Raw genomic sequence first — 16566 nt, 5'->3', positions numbered from 1 at the left:
GTACTCCATTCTCCACCAAGGACCTGCACTAGGAAATGGAGCTGCAGCAGCTGCAATGAAAGTTAGATTTAAGGAAGAACTTTCCTCAGGGAAGAGGGATTAGCATATAGACAGATTAAGAGCAGAGGCTGAGGAGTTAGACTGCTTAGGTTCCCACTTACTAGCTATGTGACCCTGGGCAAGTTGTTTAACCTCTCTGAGCCTTGGTTTCATCATCTTTAAAATGGGGATAATATTAATATTTGCTTCGTGGGATTATTGGGAGAAATAATGTGGTTGAGGCTCATGGAATGGAGCTAGGCACACAGTAAATGCTCAATAAATGTTTACTCTGGTGAGCTGGAAAGCACAAGGCAGATGTGGAGTCATCCCCTCACTCACACGTAGTGTCTGCCTTGTGGGTACTTCCTCCTCCAGCCCTCCTGCCCTGCCCCCTCCTCCATCAGGTCTGTTGGCCTCTGTGGCCTGGAAACCCCAGTCAGGGAGCCCTGGGGAGGGGACCTCATTCTCAGCAGCCCTACTGAGGGTTGGATGGTTTCTGTTTCTGTTACTGCCTGTGATGTATGGGCTGCTGGGTGGGTCAAGGAGCAGCCTGTTCCTGAAGGACCCTGGGCAGAGACCAGGTGGGCCAGCTGGGGTGAGTGTCCGGAAGTGAAGGCTCAGCTACTCCACCAGCAGCCAGTTTGGCTGGAATACAGCAGTCGGCTGAGATTGTGCAAACAGGTCATTGTGCAAGCATGCCCCTGTGTGTGACCTCGATTGTGCAAACAGGTGTTTACTGGAGGCTGCCCGGCCTGGGCTGCCCGCTTACAAAAAGCGCCTGAACTGTTGACTCAGAAGGAACCAGAACCGGGACACTCATTCTTCCCTGAACACACCCTAAACTTTCCGCCTCCCAGCCTTTGCTCAGGCCGTGCTCTCTGCCTGGTGGGCCCTCTTCTGCCTCCATCTCTACTACGTGAAATTTTACCTGTTCTTCAAGGTTCAGAGAAAATGCCCCTAAATGTTTCTCCATAAACTTTCCCCTCATTTGCATACTCAAGGCATTTGATACACCTCGAAAGTCACAGGTCCTTTTTTTACCTTATGGTCCTTTCTAGACTGTGAGCTCCCTGAGGATAAGGACCTTTCCTTATTCTCCTCTGAAAAGGCAGGAAACTGAGGCCCAGAGAGGGAAAGTTATGTGCCCCAAGTCACACAGCTCACTTTCAGCAGAGCTGTGCTCTCAATCAGGTCTCTACACTTTCTGCCACACTCACCACCTCTCTTTTGACCCCCACCCACCTCTGACCCTGGATCTCTGCTTCAGGCCCCTGGTTGAGGTAGGACTCCAGCTAGAACTTGAGGGATGGGTGTGGTTTGTACAGAGGAGGGAAGGGTATTCTGGGCAGGGGAACAGCAAGAGCAAAGGCATGGAGGCTGGAATGGAAAGAGTGTGCATGGAGGCTATTAAGGAGGCAGGAAGAGGCAGCACAGGCCTGGGATTAGTGGGGGACTGGGGCGGGGGCAGGGCTGCATTCCAGACCCAGAGATAACGTTGACTCTGCATGACCTTGGGCAGCATCTCTCAGACCCCCATCTCCCCACTGATAATACACAGATCCCCCAACTACACATGCCCCCGCCTGAGCTCCTCCAGCTTTTCTCTTGAAAACCTGGTACCTGGAACTCCTTCCCTACACTGGAGCCTCATCTCTCCATAGTCCCTTCCCAATCTCCTCTTCCCCTTCAAGGGCCTGAGATCCCAGCCATTTCATTTACCATCACTGTCCAATCAGGTGCTGCTTTTTCGTGGCTCCAGGACTTTCCCACACCCTTCCCTCTGCTTAGAAGGCCCATCCCCCTTATTTTTGTGTCTGAAGAAATCACTTTCATCCTTCAAAACCCAGCTGAAATGTCATCTCCTCTGTGAAGCCTCCCTGGATTCCCCAGGCTGGGTCAGGTACTGCTCATCCAGGCTCCCAGGTGCTCCATGAAGGCCAGGACCGGATCTGTGACCCCAGGATCCAGCAAGGGCCTGGCTTGGGGGAGGTGTCTATGATAGGGTGCTGAGCAATTTGGATGTTGGATCTGGGTCTTCAGGCCTGAAGGATCCCCAGTGGCCATCAGTTTATCTGTTAAGAGATCTGGAAAAATCTTTTTTACTGTAATGCACTCTTCTGCTTCCCTGATGCTCAGATTGGCTGGATTTTCTGCCTTTGATTAGTGCCCAAAATGAGAGATAAATCAATTAGGATGTAATCATTGCTGAATACTAGAGGGTGAAAAGCAGGGCCCCCACCTGAGAAGAGGCTGGGATGGCTGCCCAGATACTCTCTGGAGGCCCGCTTCTAAGGAAGGAAGCAGAATTCTAGCTTTGAGTGGGCAAAAGGGAAGATCCCCGCCTCCATCTCCTGCTTGCGGTCTGCTGGCCAGGAGGACCTTATCTCTGCTCTCCGGGCTTGGCCTGCCGTGGTGTGTCTGGGGAGCGGGTATGGTCCTAGTGGTGGTGGGGGATCAGAGGCTGAGGTGAGATAAAGCTCAGATGCTTATCTTGGCTTGGAGGAAATCTATCTCCTTGGCAACCCTGTGGCTGGAAGAGAGCCCCCAGGCCAGGCCAGCTTCTGCCCTGATCATGGGTTTCCTTCAGTGAGGTAACTGGATCCAGGCAGCTGGTTCATGTCCCCATGCACTGGGGTGGGCAGGCAGAAGGGAGAAGACAGGGGCATTTTTCCTGAAAGTCTTGTCAGGAAGAGTAGCCAGGAAAAGTCGTATAATCTGTTAAAGGCATGACAGAGGCGAAGCCAGGTCCATAAACTTCTGTGATGAGAACCTGGGGTCTGCATTCTTCTCCTGCTTCCTAGGGTGCTTGGCCTTGATCCTGAGAGGGAAGGGGGTCACCAGACCAAGCCAGTCTGTTCCCTTAGTCCTATGTCCTCTATGCTTCCAGTCTAGACCCAGGGGCCACGGGTGGGGGCTTTGGGCCACGGGTGGGGGCTTTTGCCCACAGGTGAGCCTTTGCGCTGGGGGCCCTCAGGGAGCAGTGATAATGGTTTTTGCAACCTCCTTGTGGGTGTAGCTTTTCTAATGAGTAGTCGAGGCTGCTGGGGAAAGGCCTGGCCTGTGACCTCTGTCACCTCTCTGACCTTCCAGGCTGTTGTCCTGTTTCCTGGAATGTTCAGTTTTTTCAATTCATTCACTTCACTTATTTATTCACCCACCTCCACACATGTCCCACCATCTCACTCTTCTTTCCATTCATCCTCTCACTCACCCATCCATCCATACATCCATCTCTCCATCTACTTACTCAACTATCTGCCCTCTCATCCATCCATCCATGTATCTATCCATCACCCCCATCCACTCACTCATCCATCTGCCACCCACTTGCCCATCTGCTCACCCACTCATCAATCCAGCAAATATTTTCGAGCACCTACTGCCAACCCGGCCCTGCACTTGGGCCTGGGGATAGTGTGTGAGCCAAAAGCCAGGTTGTCATGGTCTTTGCCAAGTAAACCTTCCACACCCTCAGGCTTTTCACAGAACCTCTGCCTCCTATCCCTAAGGACAACACACTTCCTCCCTGCGGCCCTTGTGAATGGAGGCAGCTCTTTTCGCCAAACTCCAGGTATGATAGGAGCCAGGAGTATGGTTGGATTTTTCCTCTTGATCCCAGGGGTGTGTCCAGATGTGGATCTTGCCCTTGGAGCTGCGTCACCCTCTACCCTAACCCCATCACCCTGTTCTATACTCACTCAGCCGCATTCTGTTGACCTGGGTGCCTGCTTCAGAGTCTTCCCCTCAGCTGCCATCCTGCCCCATCTGGGGGTGCCTTATCAGCCTCATGGATGATGCACCCACACCCTGGTTCTTTCCGTTCCTTGACCAGTCGCCTCCAATGGCTTTTCCACTTTATCCACCAATACTGTGGTCACATCATGGACCCCAGTGTCACCTGGAACTGCTCAACCTCTAAAACCTTACGCTCTAACACCCGTCTCTTTGACCACCACTCTCTGTCCATCTAGTTGTCACCCCCGAGCCCTCAGCTCTTGCTCCCTGAGCTCAGAGAGGCCTCCAGGCCCCAATTCCTCGATTTCCTTGTCTGTTAACCCCCTTCTCACCTTTCTTCCTTTCCTTCTCCCTCAGGAGCCCAGCGTTCACTCACTGATGACTCTGACCTGTACCTTCAGTACCTTTGCAGCCCTGTCCTCCCACCTCCCTGGCCACAAGAGCCTTCTAGGTCAGGCTGTCATTGGCTGTCTCCCCCTCCTCACCTCACCTCACCCTGTCCTGGCATGGGGTCTGTGAAAACCCTCATGGAAGATCAGACAAGTGCCTGGTCCTGACTTCTCCTGGGCCCTCAAACCACCCCTCAAACTCTGTTCTTGTCCTCTGTCCCCAAACTCTCCCTTCAGCTTTTGAGACACTCAAGGCCCCTTCTCAAAAGTTCCCCCCATCGATCAACTCTCAATTGGCCAGTAAAGAGTCTAATTTTGATTTTCTGACTCTCAAACATACCTATCCTGGCCTTTTCCAAGATGAAGAATCCCTCCCATGGTCCAGAACCAATTTCTCCCTCCACCCCTCTTCCAAGTTCCTCCCATTTCCCTAGCGATCTTCATCACCCTTTCCACCCCCCACGCCCCGCTTTTGTACTAATAATAACTACCACATATTCCTCTACTGAGTGCTTCCTGGGTGCTGTGCTCTGCTTTAAACACTTTGCATTTATTAACTTATTAACCTTTCTGGCTACTCTGTGGGATAGGGTCTGTTATCACCACCCCCACTCCAGAGACCAAAGACAGGAAAACTGAGAGAGCTGGCAAATGGCAGAGACAAGATCTGGTTCCAAGTCCTGGCAGCTTGACTCCAGGTTCTGTGCGCATGACCACTGTGTCTATACCGTGCTGCTTCTGGGCTTCCCTTGCTCCGTGGCTCTGCCAGCAGCATTGCACCATGATCCATTTTCTTCCATTCCTTCAGCAGAATTTCCTTTTTGGTACTACCCTCTCTTCTCCCATTCACAGCCAAATGATTGTAAAGGGTTGTCAGCATTTGCTATTTCCACTTCCTTACCTTCCACTTCAGTCTAGCTTCCTCCACCTCCCTCCATAGGAACGTCTCTCTCCAGATCACACACAGCCTTCTGATCACCAGATTCTTCCCAGTCCTCTCCTTCCTCTGGGCTGCTGGATTTGCCAGCATCAACCTCTCATCTTTTTTGACTTAATTTTTTTAAGTAAAATTTTTATTGAAGAATAACATTATACACCATTGTAAAATTGTAGTTGTAATTTTTAGCCTTATTATAAGTGTTTATAATTACATATATGTGTATTTAAGTTCTTAATTTTGAGATCATTTCAGGTTTGTAGAAAAGTTGCAGGAATAGTCCAGAAAACTTCTGTCTCACCTTTACCTGAATTCTTAACATTTTACCAAATTTGTTATCTATCTCTATCTATCTATCTATCTATATCTATCTATCTATCTATCTATCTATCTATCTATCTATCTATCTATCTATCTACCTACCTACCTACCTACCTACCTATCTATCTACCTACCTACCTACCTTTTATGGGCTCAGTTGTGTCTCCCCCAAAATTAAAATGTTGAGGTTCCAACTCCTAGAAGAAAGTGACTGTATTTGGAGGTAGTGTCTTTAAAGAGGTGACTAAGTTAATATGAAGCCATGAACATAGGGGCCTGATCCAGTATGACTGGTGTCCTTACAAGAAGAGGAAGAGACACCAGGGATGCTCATGTACGGTGAAGACCATGTGAGGGCACTGGGAGAAGGTGGCTATCTGCAAGCCAAGCAGAGAGGGCTCAGAAGAAACCAACCCTGCTGATACCTTGATCTTAGACTTCTAGTGTCCAGTAAACTATTGTTTAAGCCACCCAATCTGTGGTGTTTTGATATATACATGCATAGATACACGAATTTTTTTCTGAACCGTTGGACAGTAAATTGCCCTTGTGACCCTCCATTACCCATAGTATTTCCTAAAAACAACGACATTATCTTGCATGATCACAGTCCAATGGTAAAATCAGGAAATTAATATTGTTACAATAGTATTATCTCATCTACAGCTCTTATTCAGATTTTTTCAATTGTCTCTAGATATATATTTTAAAATGTATAGTGTAATATTTGATCTGTAAGAATGCTTGAAAATTATGACAGATGATAAAATAATCATCTGCCAACCGATCACCCAACTTAAGATCTATAACAGAGGTCGGCAAACTGGCTGGCAGGCCAGCTCCGGTGCCCTGCCTGTTTTGGTAAATAAGGATTTATTGGAACCCAGTCACATCCATTCATTTACATGTTGTCTGTGGCTGCCCTGGAGGTACAACATCAGAATAGAGTTGTGACAGAGATTTTATGTTCCTCAAAGCCAGAATGCTTACCATCTGGCCCTTTACAAAAAAATTTACCAAACTCTGGTCTAGCACACAGCTGTCCAGTAGAACTTTCTGTGATGATGGAAATGTTCTATAAATCTTTGCCGTCCAGTTGAGTAGCCACCAGCCACATGTGGCTACTTAGCACTTGAAATTTGGCTAGCACGACTTGAAGAGCAGAATTTTAAATTTTATTTAATTTTAATTAATTTAAATACAAATCAAAATAGCCACATGGGGTTCATGGTTACTATATTGGAAAGCAAAGATCTAGGACATCACCCATGTCTTCTCATCCACTTGTAAATCCCTTCCTAGTCTACCTCACTGTCTCCTCAGCCCCCAGAGGTAACCACTATCTTGAGTTTCGTATTTATTATTTCTTTTCTATTTAAAAATATAGTTATCACATAGATATGTTTCTTTAAAACAAATTTCGTTTTTTGGAGGGAAGATAATTAATTAGGTTTATTTATATATTTATTTATTTTTAATGGAGGTACTAGGGACTGAACCCAGGACCTCGTGCACGCTAATCATGCACTCAAGCACTGAGCTACACCCTTCCCCACATATGTATGTTTCTGTAAACAATGTATTGTTTGATTTGATCGTTTTTGAACTTTATCACAATGCTATCATACTGAATGCGGTCTTCTGCAACTTGTTTTTCTCTCTCAACATTGTATTTCTGCCATGTTGCTATGGGTGAGGGAAGCTTTTCCATTTTCGTCTCTGTAGAGTTCATTGTGTAGCCATACCAAAAATCAGCTTTATCCATTTCTTATTCATAGGTGTGGAGGTAGTTTCCATTTTTTTCCCTGCTAGGGATATTCTTGTACCTCTTTCCTGCTGCATAAGTCCATGAGTTTCTTTCCAATAAGAATTGCTGGACAAGTAGAATATGCAAATGTTCAAACTTAACAATTGGCACCATCTTATTTTCCCAGGCGCTTGTGCTAATTCCCACCAGCCGGGTGTAAATGTTCCCATTGACCAACCCTTGGTGGTGTCAGACTTCGGCATTTTTGCCGGCATGGTGTAAAACTGTAGCTCATGTTGTCGTAATTTGCTTTTTAATGATTACTAATGAGGTTGATTTTCTTTTCCCACATTGATCAGTCTTCCAAATTCCACTTCTGAGAAATGGCTGTTCATGTCTTTTGCTCATGTTTTCAGCTGGGCTGTCAGTTGTGTATGCCGCAAATAATTTATCCCTGTTGGTGGCTTGTCTTTATTTCCTTTGTGATGTTTTGATGGATGAAAGTTCTTAATTTTAATGTAACTGAATTTATGAATATTTTCTTTTTTGGATGATGCTTTTTACCTTGTTGAGGAAAACCTTTCCTGTTCTGAGGCCACATACTCTTGTATTTTCTTCTTTGAGTTTAAAAGTTTTACCTTTCAGATTTAAGGCATTAATCCTCTTAGTACTGGTATCATATATGGTTGGAGAAAAGGACCCAATTTCATTTTTTTTTCCTTTGTGGCTATCCAGTTACTCACATATTTAATAGCTCTTCCTTTCCCCAGTGATCTGCAGTGCTACTTCTATCTATGTCATGTATCACGTTTCTGTATGCTTTTGGTTTGAGGCTCTCCATTCTGTCCCATTGATCTATTTGACCATCCCTATGTCAATGCCATATCATTACAATTGCTTTAACTGTGATATTTGGTAAAGCACATTCCCTTGCCTTATTTTTCTTCGCCAGCAGTATCTATTCTTGGGGTTTTGCTCTTCTAAGGTATTTTATTTTTAACTTTTCCTATTTTTAATCGACGTATAGTCAGCTTACAATGTTGTGTCAAATTCTGGTGTACAGCATAATGTTTCAGTCATACATATACATACATATATTCGTTTTCACATTCTTTTTCATTGTAGGTTACTACAAGATATCGACTGTAGTTCCCTGTGCTATACAGTATAAACTTGTTTATCTATTTTATATGTAGTAGTGTGTATCTGCAAATCTCGAACTCCCAATTTATCCCTTCTCACCCCTTTTCCCTTCTGGTAACCATAAGTTGTTTTCTATGTCTGTGAGTCTGTTTTTGTTTTGTAAATAAATTCATCTGTGTCTTTTTTTTTTTAGATTCCACATATAAGTGCTATCATATGGTATTTTTCTTTCTCTTTCTGCATTACTTCACTTAGAATGACGATCTCCAGATCCATCTATGTTGCTGCAAATGTTATTATTTTATTCTTTTTTTTTGGCTGAGTACTATTCCGTTATATATATGTACCACATCTTCTTTATCCAGGCATCTGTCTAGGGACATTTAGGTTGTTTCCATGTCTTGTATTGTAAATACTGAGATGCATGTATCTTTTTGAATTACAGTTGCCTCCAGGAATATGCCCAGGAGTGGGATTGCTGGATCATATGGTAAGTCTATTTTTAGTTTTTTAATCTCTTTTATTATTGATCAATCTTGCCAGAGGTTTGTCTTTTTATGAATCTTTTCAAGAAACCAATTTTTGATTGCTGATTTTGGTTTTATTTTACTTTGCATTAATTTGATTTTATTTGCTTGATTTAATTAATTTCTCTTCTGCACTTATTCCTTTTTTGTGATTTTGTTTTCTTTGGGTTTATTCTATGGTTCTTTTTATAACTTCTTAAAGTTGGGCTTTAGTTCATTAATTTTTTTGTCTTTTCATCTTTTCTAACAGAAATTTTCAAGGCTCTTCATTTTACTAGAAATATTACTTTGGCTCTGTCCCACAATTTTGGTAGGCATTGTTTTCCCTATTATTCTGTTCTAAGTGTTTTAAAATTTCCAATATGATTTCTTCTGTGAATTATGAATTACTTAGAAGAAAACTTAAAAAAAAATTTCCAAATCTATGGGAATTAAAAATGCATGTTTCTTATTGAATTCTAATTTAAAGGCGTTGCGTTTAGAAAACATGATCTGTACATGATGATTCTTTGGATTGAGACTTGCTTTATAACCTCGTACATGACAAATTAAAATAATTTAAAAGAAATGTGTACTTGAGAAGTGTAGTTGAATACAGAGTTCCATAGATTTCCATTAAACTCAACTTGTTATATTGTTCAAACCCTCTGACTTGCCAACACAATGTGTTTGACCCGCCAGTAATGGAGAAGTGCGGATTCAAATCTATCCCCGTGGTAGTGGGTTTTTCTATTTCCTCCTGTAGTTCTATCACGTTTTGCTTTCTATTTTTTGATGCTATTTTATTAAGTACATGCAGATTTAGAATTGCTCTGTCTTCCAGGAAAAGTAAAATTCTGATCTTTATATATTGACCTTTTCTATCTTTAATAATGTTTTTCATCCTAAGTTTGTTTTTTTCCTTCTAATTTTAGCGCAGCTGTCCTGGCTTGTCCTAGTCACTATGGAGAGTCCTGGGTTAATGCCAAGGTGACGGCCCCCGTTTTGCATCTATCCCAGTCTTGGTCTCCTAACAGTAGCATTTGCTCTCACTCTCTTGTTTTCTTAAAGTTCCCTTCCCATCCAAATGGGGAAAACTCAGTTTTTTCTATTTCTCTGCTGATGGTGCCAGAGCACTTGAAGCAGTCCCTTATTCCTGCATGCCTAGTAGTGCTCTAAAAGGCACTTTCTTTCAAGTTGCTGGTTGATTTGCAGTGTAAGGGCCCAATATCTACAGTGGTGCTGAAAGAGATTTTCTCCTTTTCATGCAACTCCCTACTTTCTCTCTCGTAACTTACATGTTCTTCCTTTCTCCAGGTTATAAAACCATCTTCCACACTGATGCTTGGGAGAAGCTCCCAGAGCACAACTGTGATCAAGTTACTTCCCTGGTTAAAACCTTCTAACAATCCCTACTATCCTCAGGATAAAGTCCAAGCTCCTCGAAACTTGGCCCCTGCTAGTCTGTCTAATCTCATCCTCATGGCTTCTAGCCTTGAATACTATGCTCTGTTAATTATTAACTTTTTCCCCCTACCCTCTCCCCCTGAGTCTCTCTCCATGTTATTTACCTTGCTCAAGCTCTTTCTACTGCCTGAAATTCCCTTTCAACTATCTCCCCTACCACTATTTTTCCTTCCACCTGGATAAATCTTATTCATCCTGTAAGACTCACCTTATGTGCTGCCACCTCCAGGAAGCCTTCCCCAGTCCTCCTTCAGGTTGGAGGACTCTTCTGCCCTCCAGGGAAGACTCATCTGTCTTTTCAAAGCCCCTGGGCTTACCTTATTTTTAGCAGCCATCAAATCATGTTGAAAGTTACCATTTATGTATTTCATGCTCCACTCAACTAGGGAAGTTGAAGTCAGAGATGGCTTGAAGTCAGAGATGGCTTCTTACTCTTTTGGGTATCCACACTGCCTGGCACAAATCCAGGCTTGGAGAAGTTTTCCATAAACATTTGTTGCATTGAACAGAGGCTTTTTTCCCTCTTAAAATTTCTCTTGCCTGAAATTATTTGTTGATTAGGAGCATTTTCATATATGAGGACATCATTTGATGTTGTTGACTTGGGGTTCCCCACCAGAGCTTGGAACAAGGAAGTTCCTACAACCAGATGAGGTATTTTGGACATGGAGAAGCTGATGGGTCTTTGGCCTCCTTGTTGGGCATGTGCTGTTGTGTGAGGCCCAGTACTATGGGGTTCAGTTTCTGTCTGGTCCTGTGCTGTGGTTGGCAATAATAATACTTATTGTATAGGTTCGTTAGAAATATTAAATGAGATGCCATATGCAAAGCTCCCATCTTAGTGCTTGACACATATTAGGTGCTCAAGAAAAAAAAAATCTAGGTTCTTTATCCTGAGTTCCTTGAGGTTAGGAATCCTGTGTTATTTCATTCACTCCATCTAGTGCAAAAGCTAGCACTAAAAGGACACAATGTGGGGGAAGGTATAGCTCAGTGGCAGAGTGCTTGCCTAGGATGCAGGAGGTCCTGGGTTCAACCCCCAGTACCTCCATTAAAAATAAATAAACAAACAAGTAAGCCTAATTACCTCCCCCCCAAAACAAACAAGATAAATTGATTAAATAAAAAATAATTAAATAACAAAAGAAAAAAAAGGATACAATAAATACCTGATAAATGAGTGTGTGCATGAAACCTCAAATTTCAGAATAGAACTACCCTTTTTGGGGCATCTCTGGTGTCCATAGCCTGTGGCTTTGTCCCATTCCCACTCCATAGTGCTTTGGGATGTATCAGACAACCAAATACAGCTTTTTGTTTTCAAAAGACAAAACCCAGCAAGAGCTTAGACACATGGGGGGAAATTCTAGTTTTTCTGAGCTCTAGCCTACAGGCATTCCACATGCTGGGGACCCTGAGTCTGCTGTTTCCAAGACTGCATGATGCCCTCTCTGTTTATACTGAAAGTCCTCCATCTGCTCTTGCCATCAAATTGTTCAGAAGATTGCTTTTTTATTATGTCACACCATGTCCCCGACATGAGGCCCCACATGAGAAGCCTCTTTCAGAACTGGTTCCTGGAAATATTTGTCCCTCTGGAGGAACTGATCTGCTTCCTCCTTTCTGATAATAAGAATGTCGGAACTTAGTGTTTCATTTTTTTTGCCCTGGCTGCCAGGAAGCTCAAAGCCAAGTTTCAGGATCAATCACAGCACCTACAGCAACCCTTAAGAGTGCTTTTTTTTCCCCTTGAGCAGTATGAATCTGTTGAGTGAATTAATCTTTCCTATTGTAAAGCCATCTCATGTCCTTTTGGGAAAAAACGAAGCATATGTGGATTTTAAAACATTGACAGCAGCAGCAGCATCAATAACAAGAGGATGTGGGGGAGCAGGGGAAGAATTAGCCATTAACTGAGGATGATGTAGGATGCTGGTGGAGACCGAGGGCTCTGCGGCCAGACTGCCTCTATATCTTAGCTCTGCTTATCATTTGCTCAGGAACCTGGTGCAAATTATACAATTTTTCTGAGTTTCTTTAGCTGTAAATAGGGATCTTCATTGTATCTACTTTCAAATGTTGCCATGAGGATTAATGAACATAATTCCTGGAAACTACTTAGCATGGGGTCTGCCACAGAGTAGATGTTTGACACACGTGAACTCTTGATGATAGCATTGAACCTGGGCAGCTGGACAATCACACAAGAGCCTCACTGGAAGAAGGATTCGGTTTTAAGGGAATCAACGATGTTGGCGGTGACTGGGCACAAGCACTTTGTCTAGAGTCTCCCACAAGGCCTCACCAGCCTGGGAAAGGTATCACTGGGGTCACTTTAAGAGTCACGACCTGTCCTTGGCTGGCTTCTATACCCATCTGTTCACCAGGATTTCCAGAAGCCTGCAGTTCTCGTCCAGTTATTTCTGGAAGCCTCCAGGGGGTTTTGCATGGTGTTCGTTAAAGAGCCGACCAGCATGAATTACCTCGTGGCATCCGCCGTGTTCTCAGCTCCTGCTCCTGCCTCCTACCCCCTTGACGTCCACCATCTGTGAGGTTGCCTGAGGCTTCCTCGCCACATCACAGCTGCCAGGGCCCTCTCTGGGGCACCCATGCCTGCCATGACTTTGGTACTTTCCCTTGAGACTCCCAAAAGCCAGAGTGGCATCAGCATTCCTGCAGACTTCAAGGCATCCCAGTTATACTGAGTTCCTTGAAGAAGTGAGCAGCCTGGCCCTCGCCCACCCTGCGTCTGGGTCACCTTTTGTTGTGTGGGTACTGAAGCTAGGCTGCTTCTGTCCCCATGTATCACAGAAATCGTGGGGAAAGTTGCTCTGTTAGTAGCCCTTGTGGCTACTCACAGCTCTGATGTGAGTTCTAGGGACAGACCCGAGGACTGGCAGACTCAGCACAGCCTCGAAAGGTCCTCTCTCTCCTCCTGCCCAGGCTCTTTCTGCTCCACGCACATTTCTCATGGTGGCTTGCCCCCTTCCTCCCCACTTAGGAACCCTCAGATGCCCCTGAGCTCCAGGGGAGGACTAAGCTCAGACACAAGCCGTGGTTGGTTCCACTGACAACCCCAATGTCAGGAAGAGATGACCTTGGGAAGGACCCAAGGTCAGCAAGAGGAAAGGACTAGAAGCAGGCTTTGGAGACCCTTTGCCCAGAGGAATGGGCTAAAGGGAAGAAAGCGGATGAAATTGATGAGAGAGGGAGGAGGGGAGGGTGGATCCATGATCCTTGGGCGAGACCTGTGGAAAAGTCCTGAAGAAGACAGAGCAGGAGTAGCTGGGAAGATGGGGGACAGCGAGGAAACGCTGACCGGCAGCGAGGAAGGGAGGAGGAACATGATGTGGTCACATTGTCTCACTGGATGGACAGAGCATTTGGCTGGGGTTGTGCATGTGTCCAAGGGACCCCAGCTCTTCACCTAAGAAGCCAGGGGACCTACAATTAGTTGTAGCCCTTTCTGGGCCTCAGCTATTATGTCTGTAAAATAAGTGCAGAGAATTCTCAAGACAAGCATAGGAAGGAATCCCAGGTCAGGGGGCCGACGTCTGGGGTTGGGGAGGAAGGGGAGAGGTGAGGATAAGAGAGCCCTTGCTGGGTGGGGCAGAAGGGAGGGCGGGCCCTGGGGGTAAGCTGTCTCCCCTGGCTGGGCCTCTCTCTCTCTCTGTCTGCGGGAGGGAGAGTCCTATTGATGGAGGCCCCACCGAGTTGCGCCTCTGGTGTTGTCCTGGGTCTGGTCTTTGGTTCTCCTGTGGCCGCACTAATGGCTTGTTCAGCCATGATTCTAAGATACGAGATACGTGGAGGTGGGGGTGGAGGGGATGGATCTGGGGGAGAAGGTGTGTAGAAAGTAGAAGACGGTCATCACCCTTGAGGGCAACCGCTGGGTGATCTCACTGGGCCAGACACAGTCACAGGAGGAACAAACATCGGGTGTCATAGGCTGAGGCTCTAAGTGTCCAGGGGATCTGGGGAAGAGGATGCAGCCAAGCAGAGATGGCCTTCTCCAGGAAGACTCCCAGGGGAAGTGATTGTGGAGGTGGGAAAGGACAAGGGGGAACTGAACCAAGGTGTGTGGTCCATGCCAGGCTCAGAGGGGACAGAGAAACTGGGAGATGGGGACCACTGACTTGTTTCAAGGGCGGTTTGGGATGTGGCCCCAGTACAGCGCTCCCCCTCCCCATCGTGTGTGGCCCAGAGCAGGCCCCCTGCAAACCTGGCTGAGATGGAGGATGGGGACCCCCAGGAGCTGTTTTATTTAGAAAGATTACCGGCAGTGGGGCCTGGCTGGAGGGAGCAGGACCCTCTCCAAAGACTCCTCCATGTTATGGGGACTGGGGTAGACAGACTCACCGGTTAGAAACTGCCAAGGGCAATGGGAACAATCAGGAAAGACCCAGTTGCCCCCAAGTACTGCCCTTCCGAGCCCCAGAGGATGGCTTTGACCACCTGAAGAGGGACAGAACTCTAGCTGGTTGGGCTCAGTTTTTCTGGCCCAAGATGGCAGATGATGTCAAGGACAAACAGGAAACCTGACTTCTGATGGAAGAGGCCCGCATGAGAAGCTCATCCAGGAACCCTTCCAGGCGCCGAGCCTCAGAAGTTAACATACTTAAACTTCTTATCCGTAAGAGTCAAGACCTCTAGGTTAGGGTTGACCAGTTGCCTACAACACCCAGGCTTGTCCTTCTGGGTGGGAATAAGAAGGCGCCCCGAGTGGGTTTTAGTGATGTGAGCAAGGCCTCCATCAGAATGTGGGTTCCCTCCTGGAAGTGACTTGACCTGGGAGATTTTTGAAGGCTGCTACCTGTGAGAAATGCTTCCCCAACTGGAATGCCCAAGTCCAGGGCCCCCGTTTCCAACTTTGTGGCAACAGGGAAAGTGTATTTTTTTTGTCTGGGGGCTTAAACAAGAGAGAAGTTTCTTCTGTCATGTAGAGGCCTGGGGCTGGTGAGGGGGCTCGGGGTGTCCATGGGCACAGGCTTCTTGCATCTCATTGCTCCCCATCCCCAGGGAGCAGCTCTTGTCCTCCTGGTGTAAGATGACAGACCTGTGTTTTAGGAAACAAGTTGGAGGGTGGGGTGACGGGCTGCAAAACGTAAGCTCCGGCTTTCTTCTAAGTCAAGTCCTAGAAGCTGCCACACCACACTTCAGAGGCCAGGCATAGTGACGTACCAGACCTGCCTGCAAGGGAGGCTGGCCATGTGGGTTTTATTTGAGGAGAGGCAACATGTACCCATTGGGGGCAGGTGGTTAATGGAACCTGGGTTCTTATGTGGACACACCCTGACTTGAACACCAGGACAGTGGAACCAACTGATAGCACTTTTGATTCATGTCGTGTTCGTATATGGCTTGCTGTGTTCCAGTCACTATTCTAACTAAACATTTTCCATGTACTAACTCATTCAGTCTTTATGAGAATTGATGAAGCAGCTACTGGCAGCATCCCTATTTTGTAGATGAACAAGAGAGGTTAAGTAACCAACTTGAGGTGACCCAGAAAGTGGCCGAACCCAGAGGAGAACACAGGCGGCCCAGCTTTAAAGCCTGTGCTCTCAGCTCCCAGGCTATTGTCTGTCACCGCTGTGAAGCTGCTGCCCTGGGATTCCCCTTCTGCTGTCCTTCACTTGGGGGTGAGTGGCTTAGCAGTGCCACCAACCTCAGGGCTAGTTTAAGGCATTGAGCAGCCTGGCTGCGGGTACCCTTGGCTGCAAACTAAAGAGGACAAGGCCTGTGGGATGCTGGGTCCTCCTTGGTACCCAGAGCTGGGGCTGCCCAGGAAGCAGAAAGCAGCCCAGCACCGAAGCTGCCCCTTATCTCACGGTGGTGGGGAGACTTGGAATTTTGCCAGCATTCAAGGGGCAGTTTGGGGCAAGCCACAGAAAAAGCGACACACTGCCCCGAAGATGAGAAAGTGCCCCTGTGTAGCTCGGGGGGGTGGGGACCATCATGGCAGACAATAGGGGCACCTCTGGGTAGAACCCGAGGACTGTGACCCCCAACTCTCTAGGGAGTGAGAGATGAGGACGGGCCAGCGAGAGTCAGGCTGTGCTGTGAGGGCGGTGACTTCTGAGGCCGGGCACCTGATTCTGCTGCTCTTTGGGAGGTACTCACTGAGGGGCTTGGGAGAATGAGGGATCTTGGGTCTTCCCATGCAGTGGGGGAGCTGGGAGCGTGCAGAGGCTGGTGTTACCAGTGGCCCAGGCCGTGGGGGTGAGAGAAAAGCATGCAGATTTCAAGGAGGGAGAATGAAGAGGACTTGGACACTGA

General features: G+C 46.5%; 1 long non-coding RNA gene and 1 other non-coding gene across 2 annotated transcripts in view; both read left to right on the top strand.

Annotated features, from left to right (window-relative positions):
* Positions 1–16566, top strand: part of LOC123618280 (uncharacterized) — a 77071-nt gene that overhangs the window by 30705 nt on the left and 29800 nt on the right. The window contains exon 2 of the long non-coding RNA XR_006726689.2: positions 8760–8804. This is a non-coding gene — a long non-coding RNA (uncharacterized LOC123618280). The remainder of the gene's footprint in view (positions 1–8759; positions 8805–16566) is intronic.
* TRNAP-AGG (transfer RNA proline (anticodon AGG)) lies at positions 11266–11338 on the top strand. The gene has a single exon. It is a non-coding gene; the product is annotated as a tRNA-Pro (tRNA).

The sequence above is a fragment of the Camelus bactrianus genome, chromosome 13 (genome assembly GCF_048773025.1).
Source record: "Camelus bactrianus isolate YW-2024 breed Bactrian camel chromosome 13, ASM4877302v1, whole genome shotgun sequence".
In the NCBI taxonomy this organism is placed as follows: Eukaryota; Metazoa; Chordata; class Mammalia; order Artiodactyla; family Camelidae; genus Camelus; species Camelus bactrianus.
Note: the sequence above shows the minus strand (reverse complement) of the source record. Positions and strands in the feature narration are given on the sequence as shown.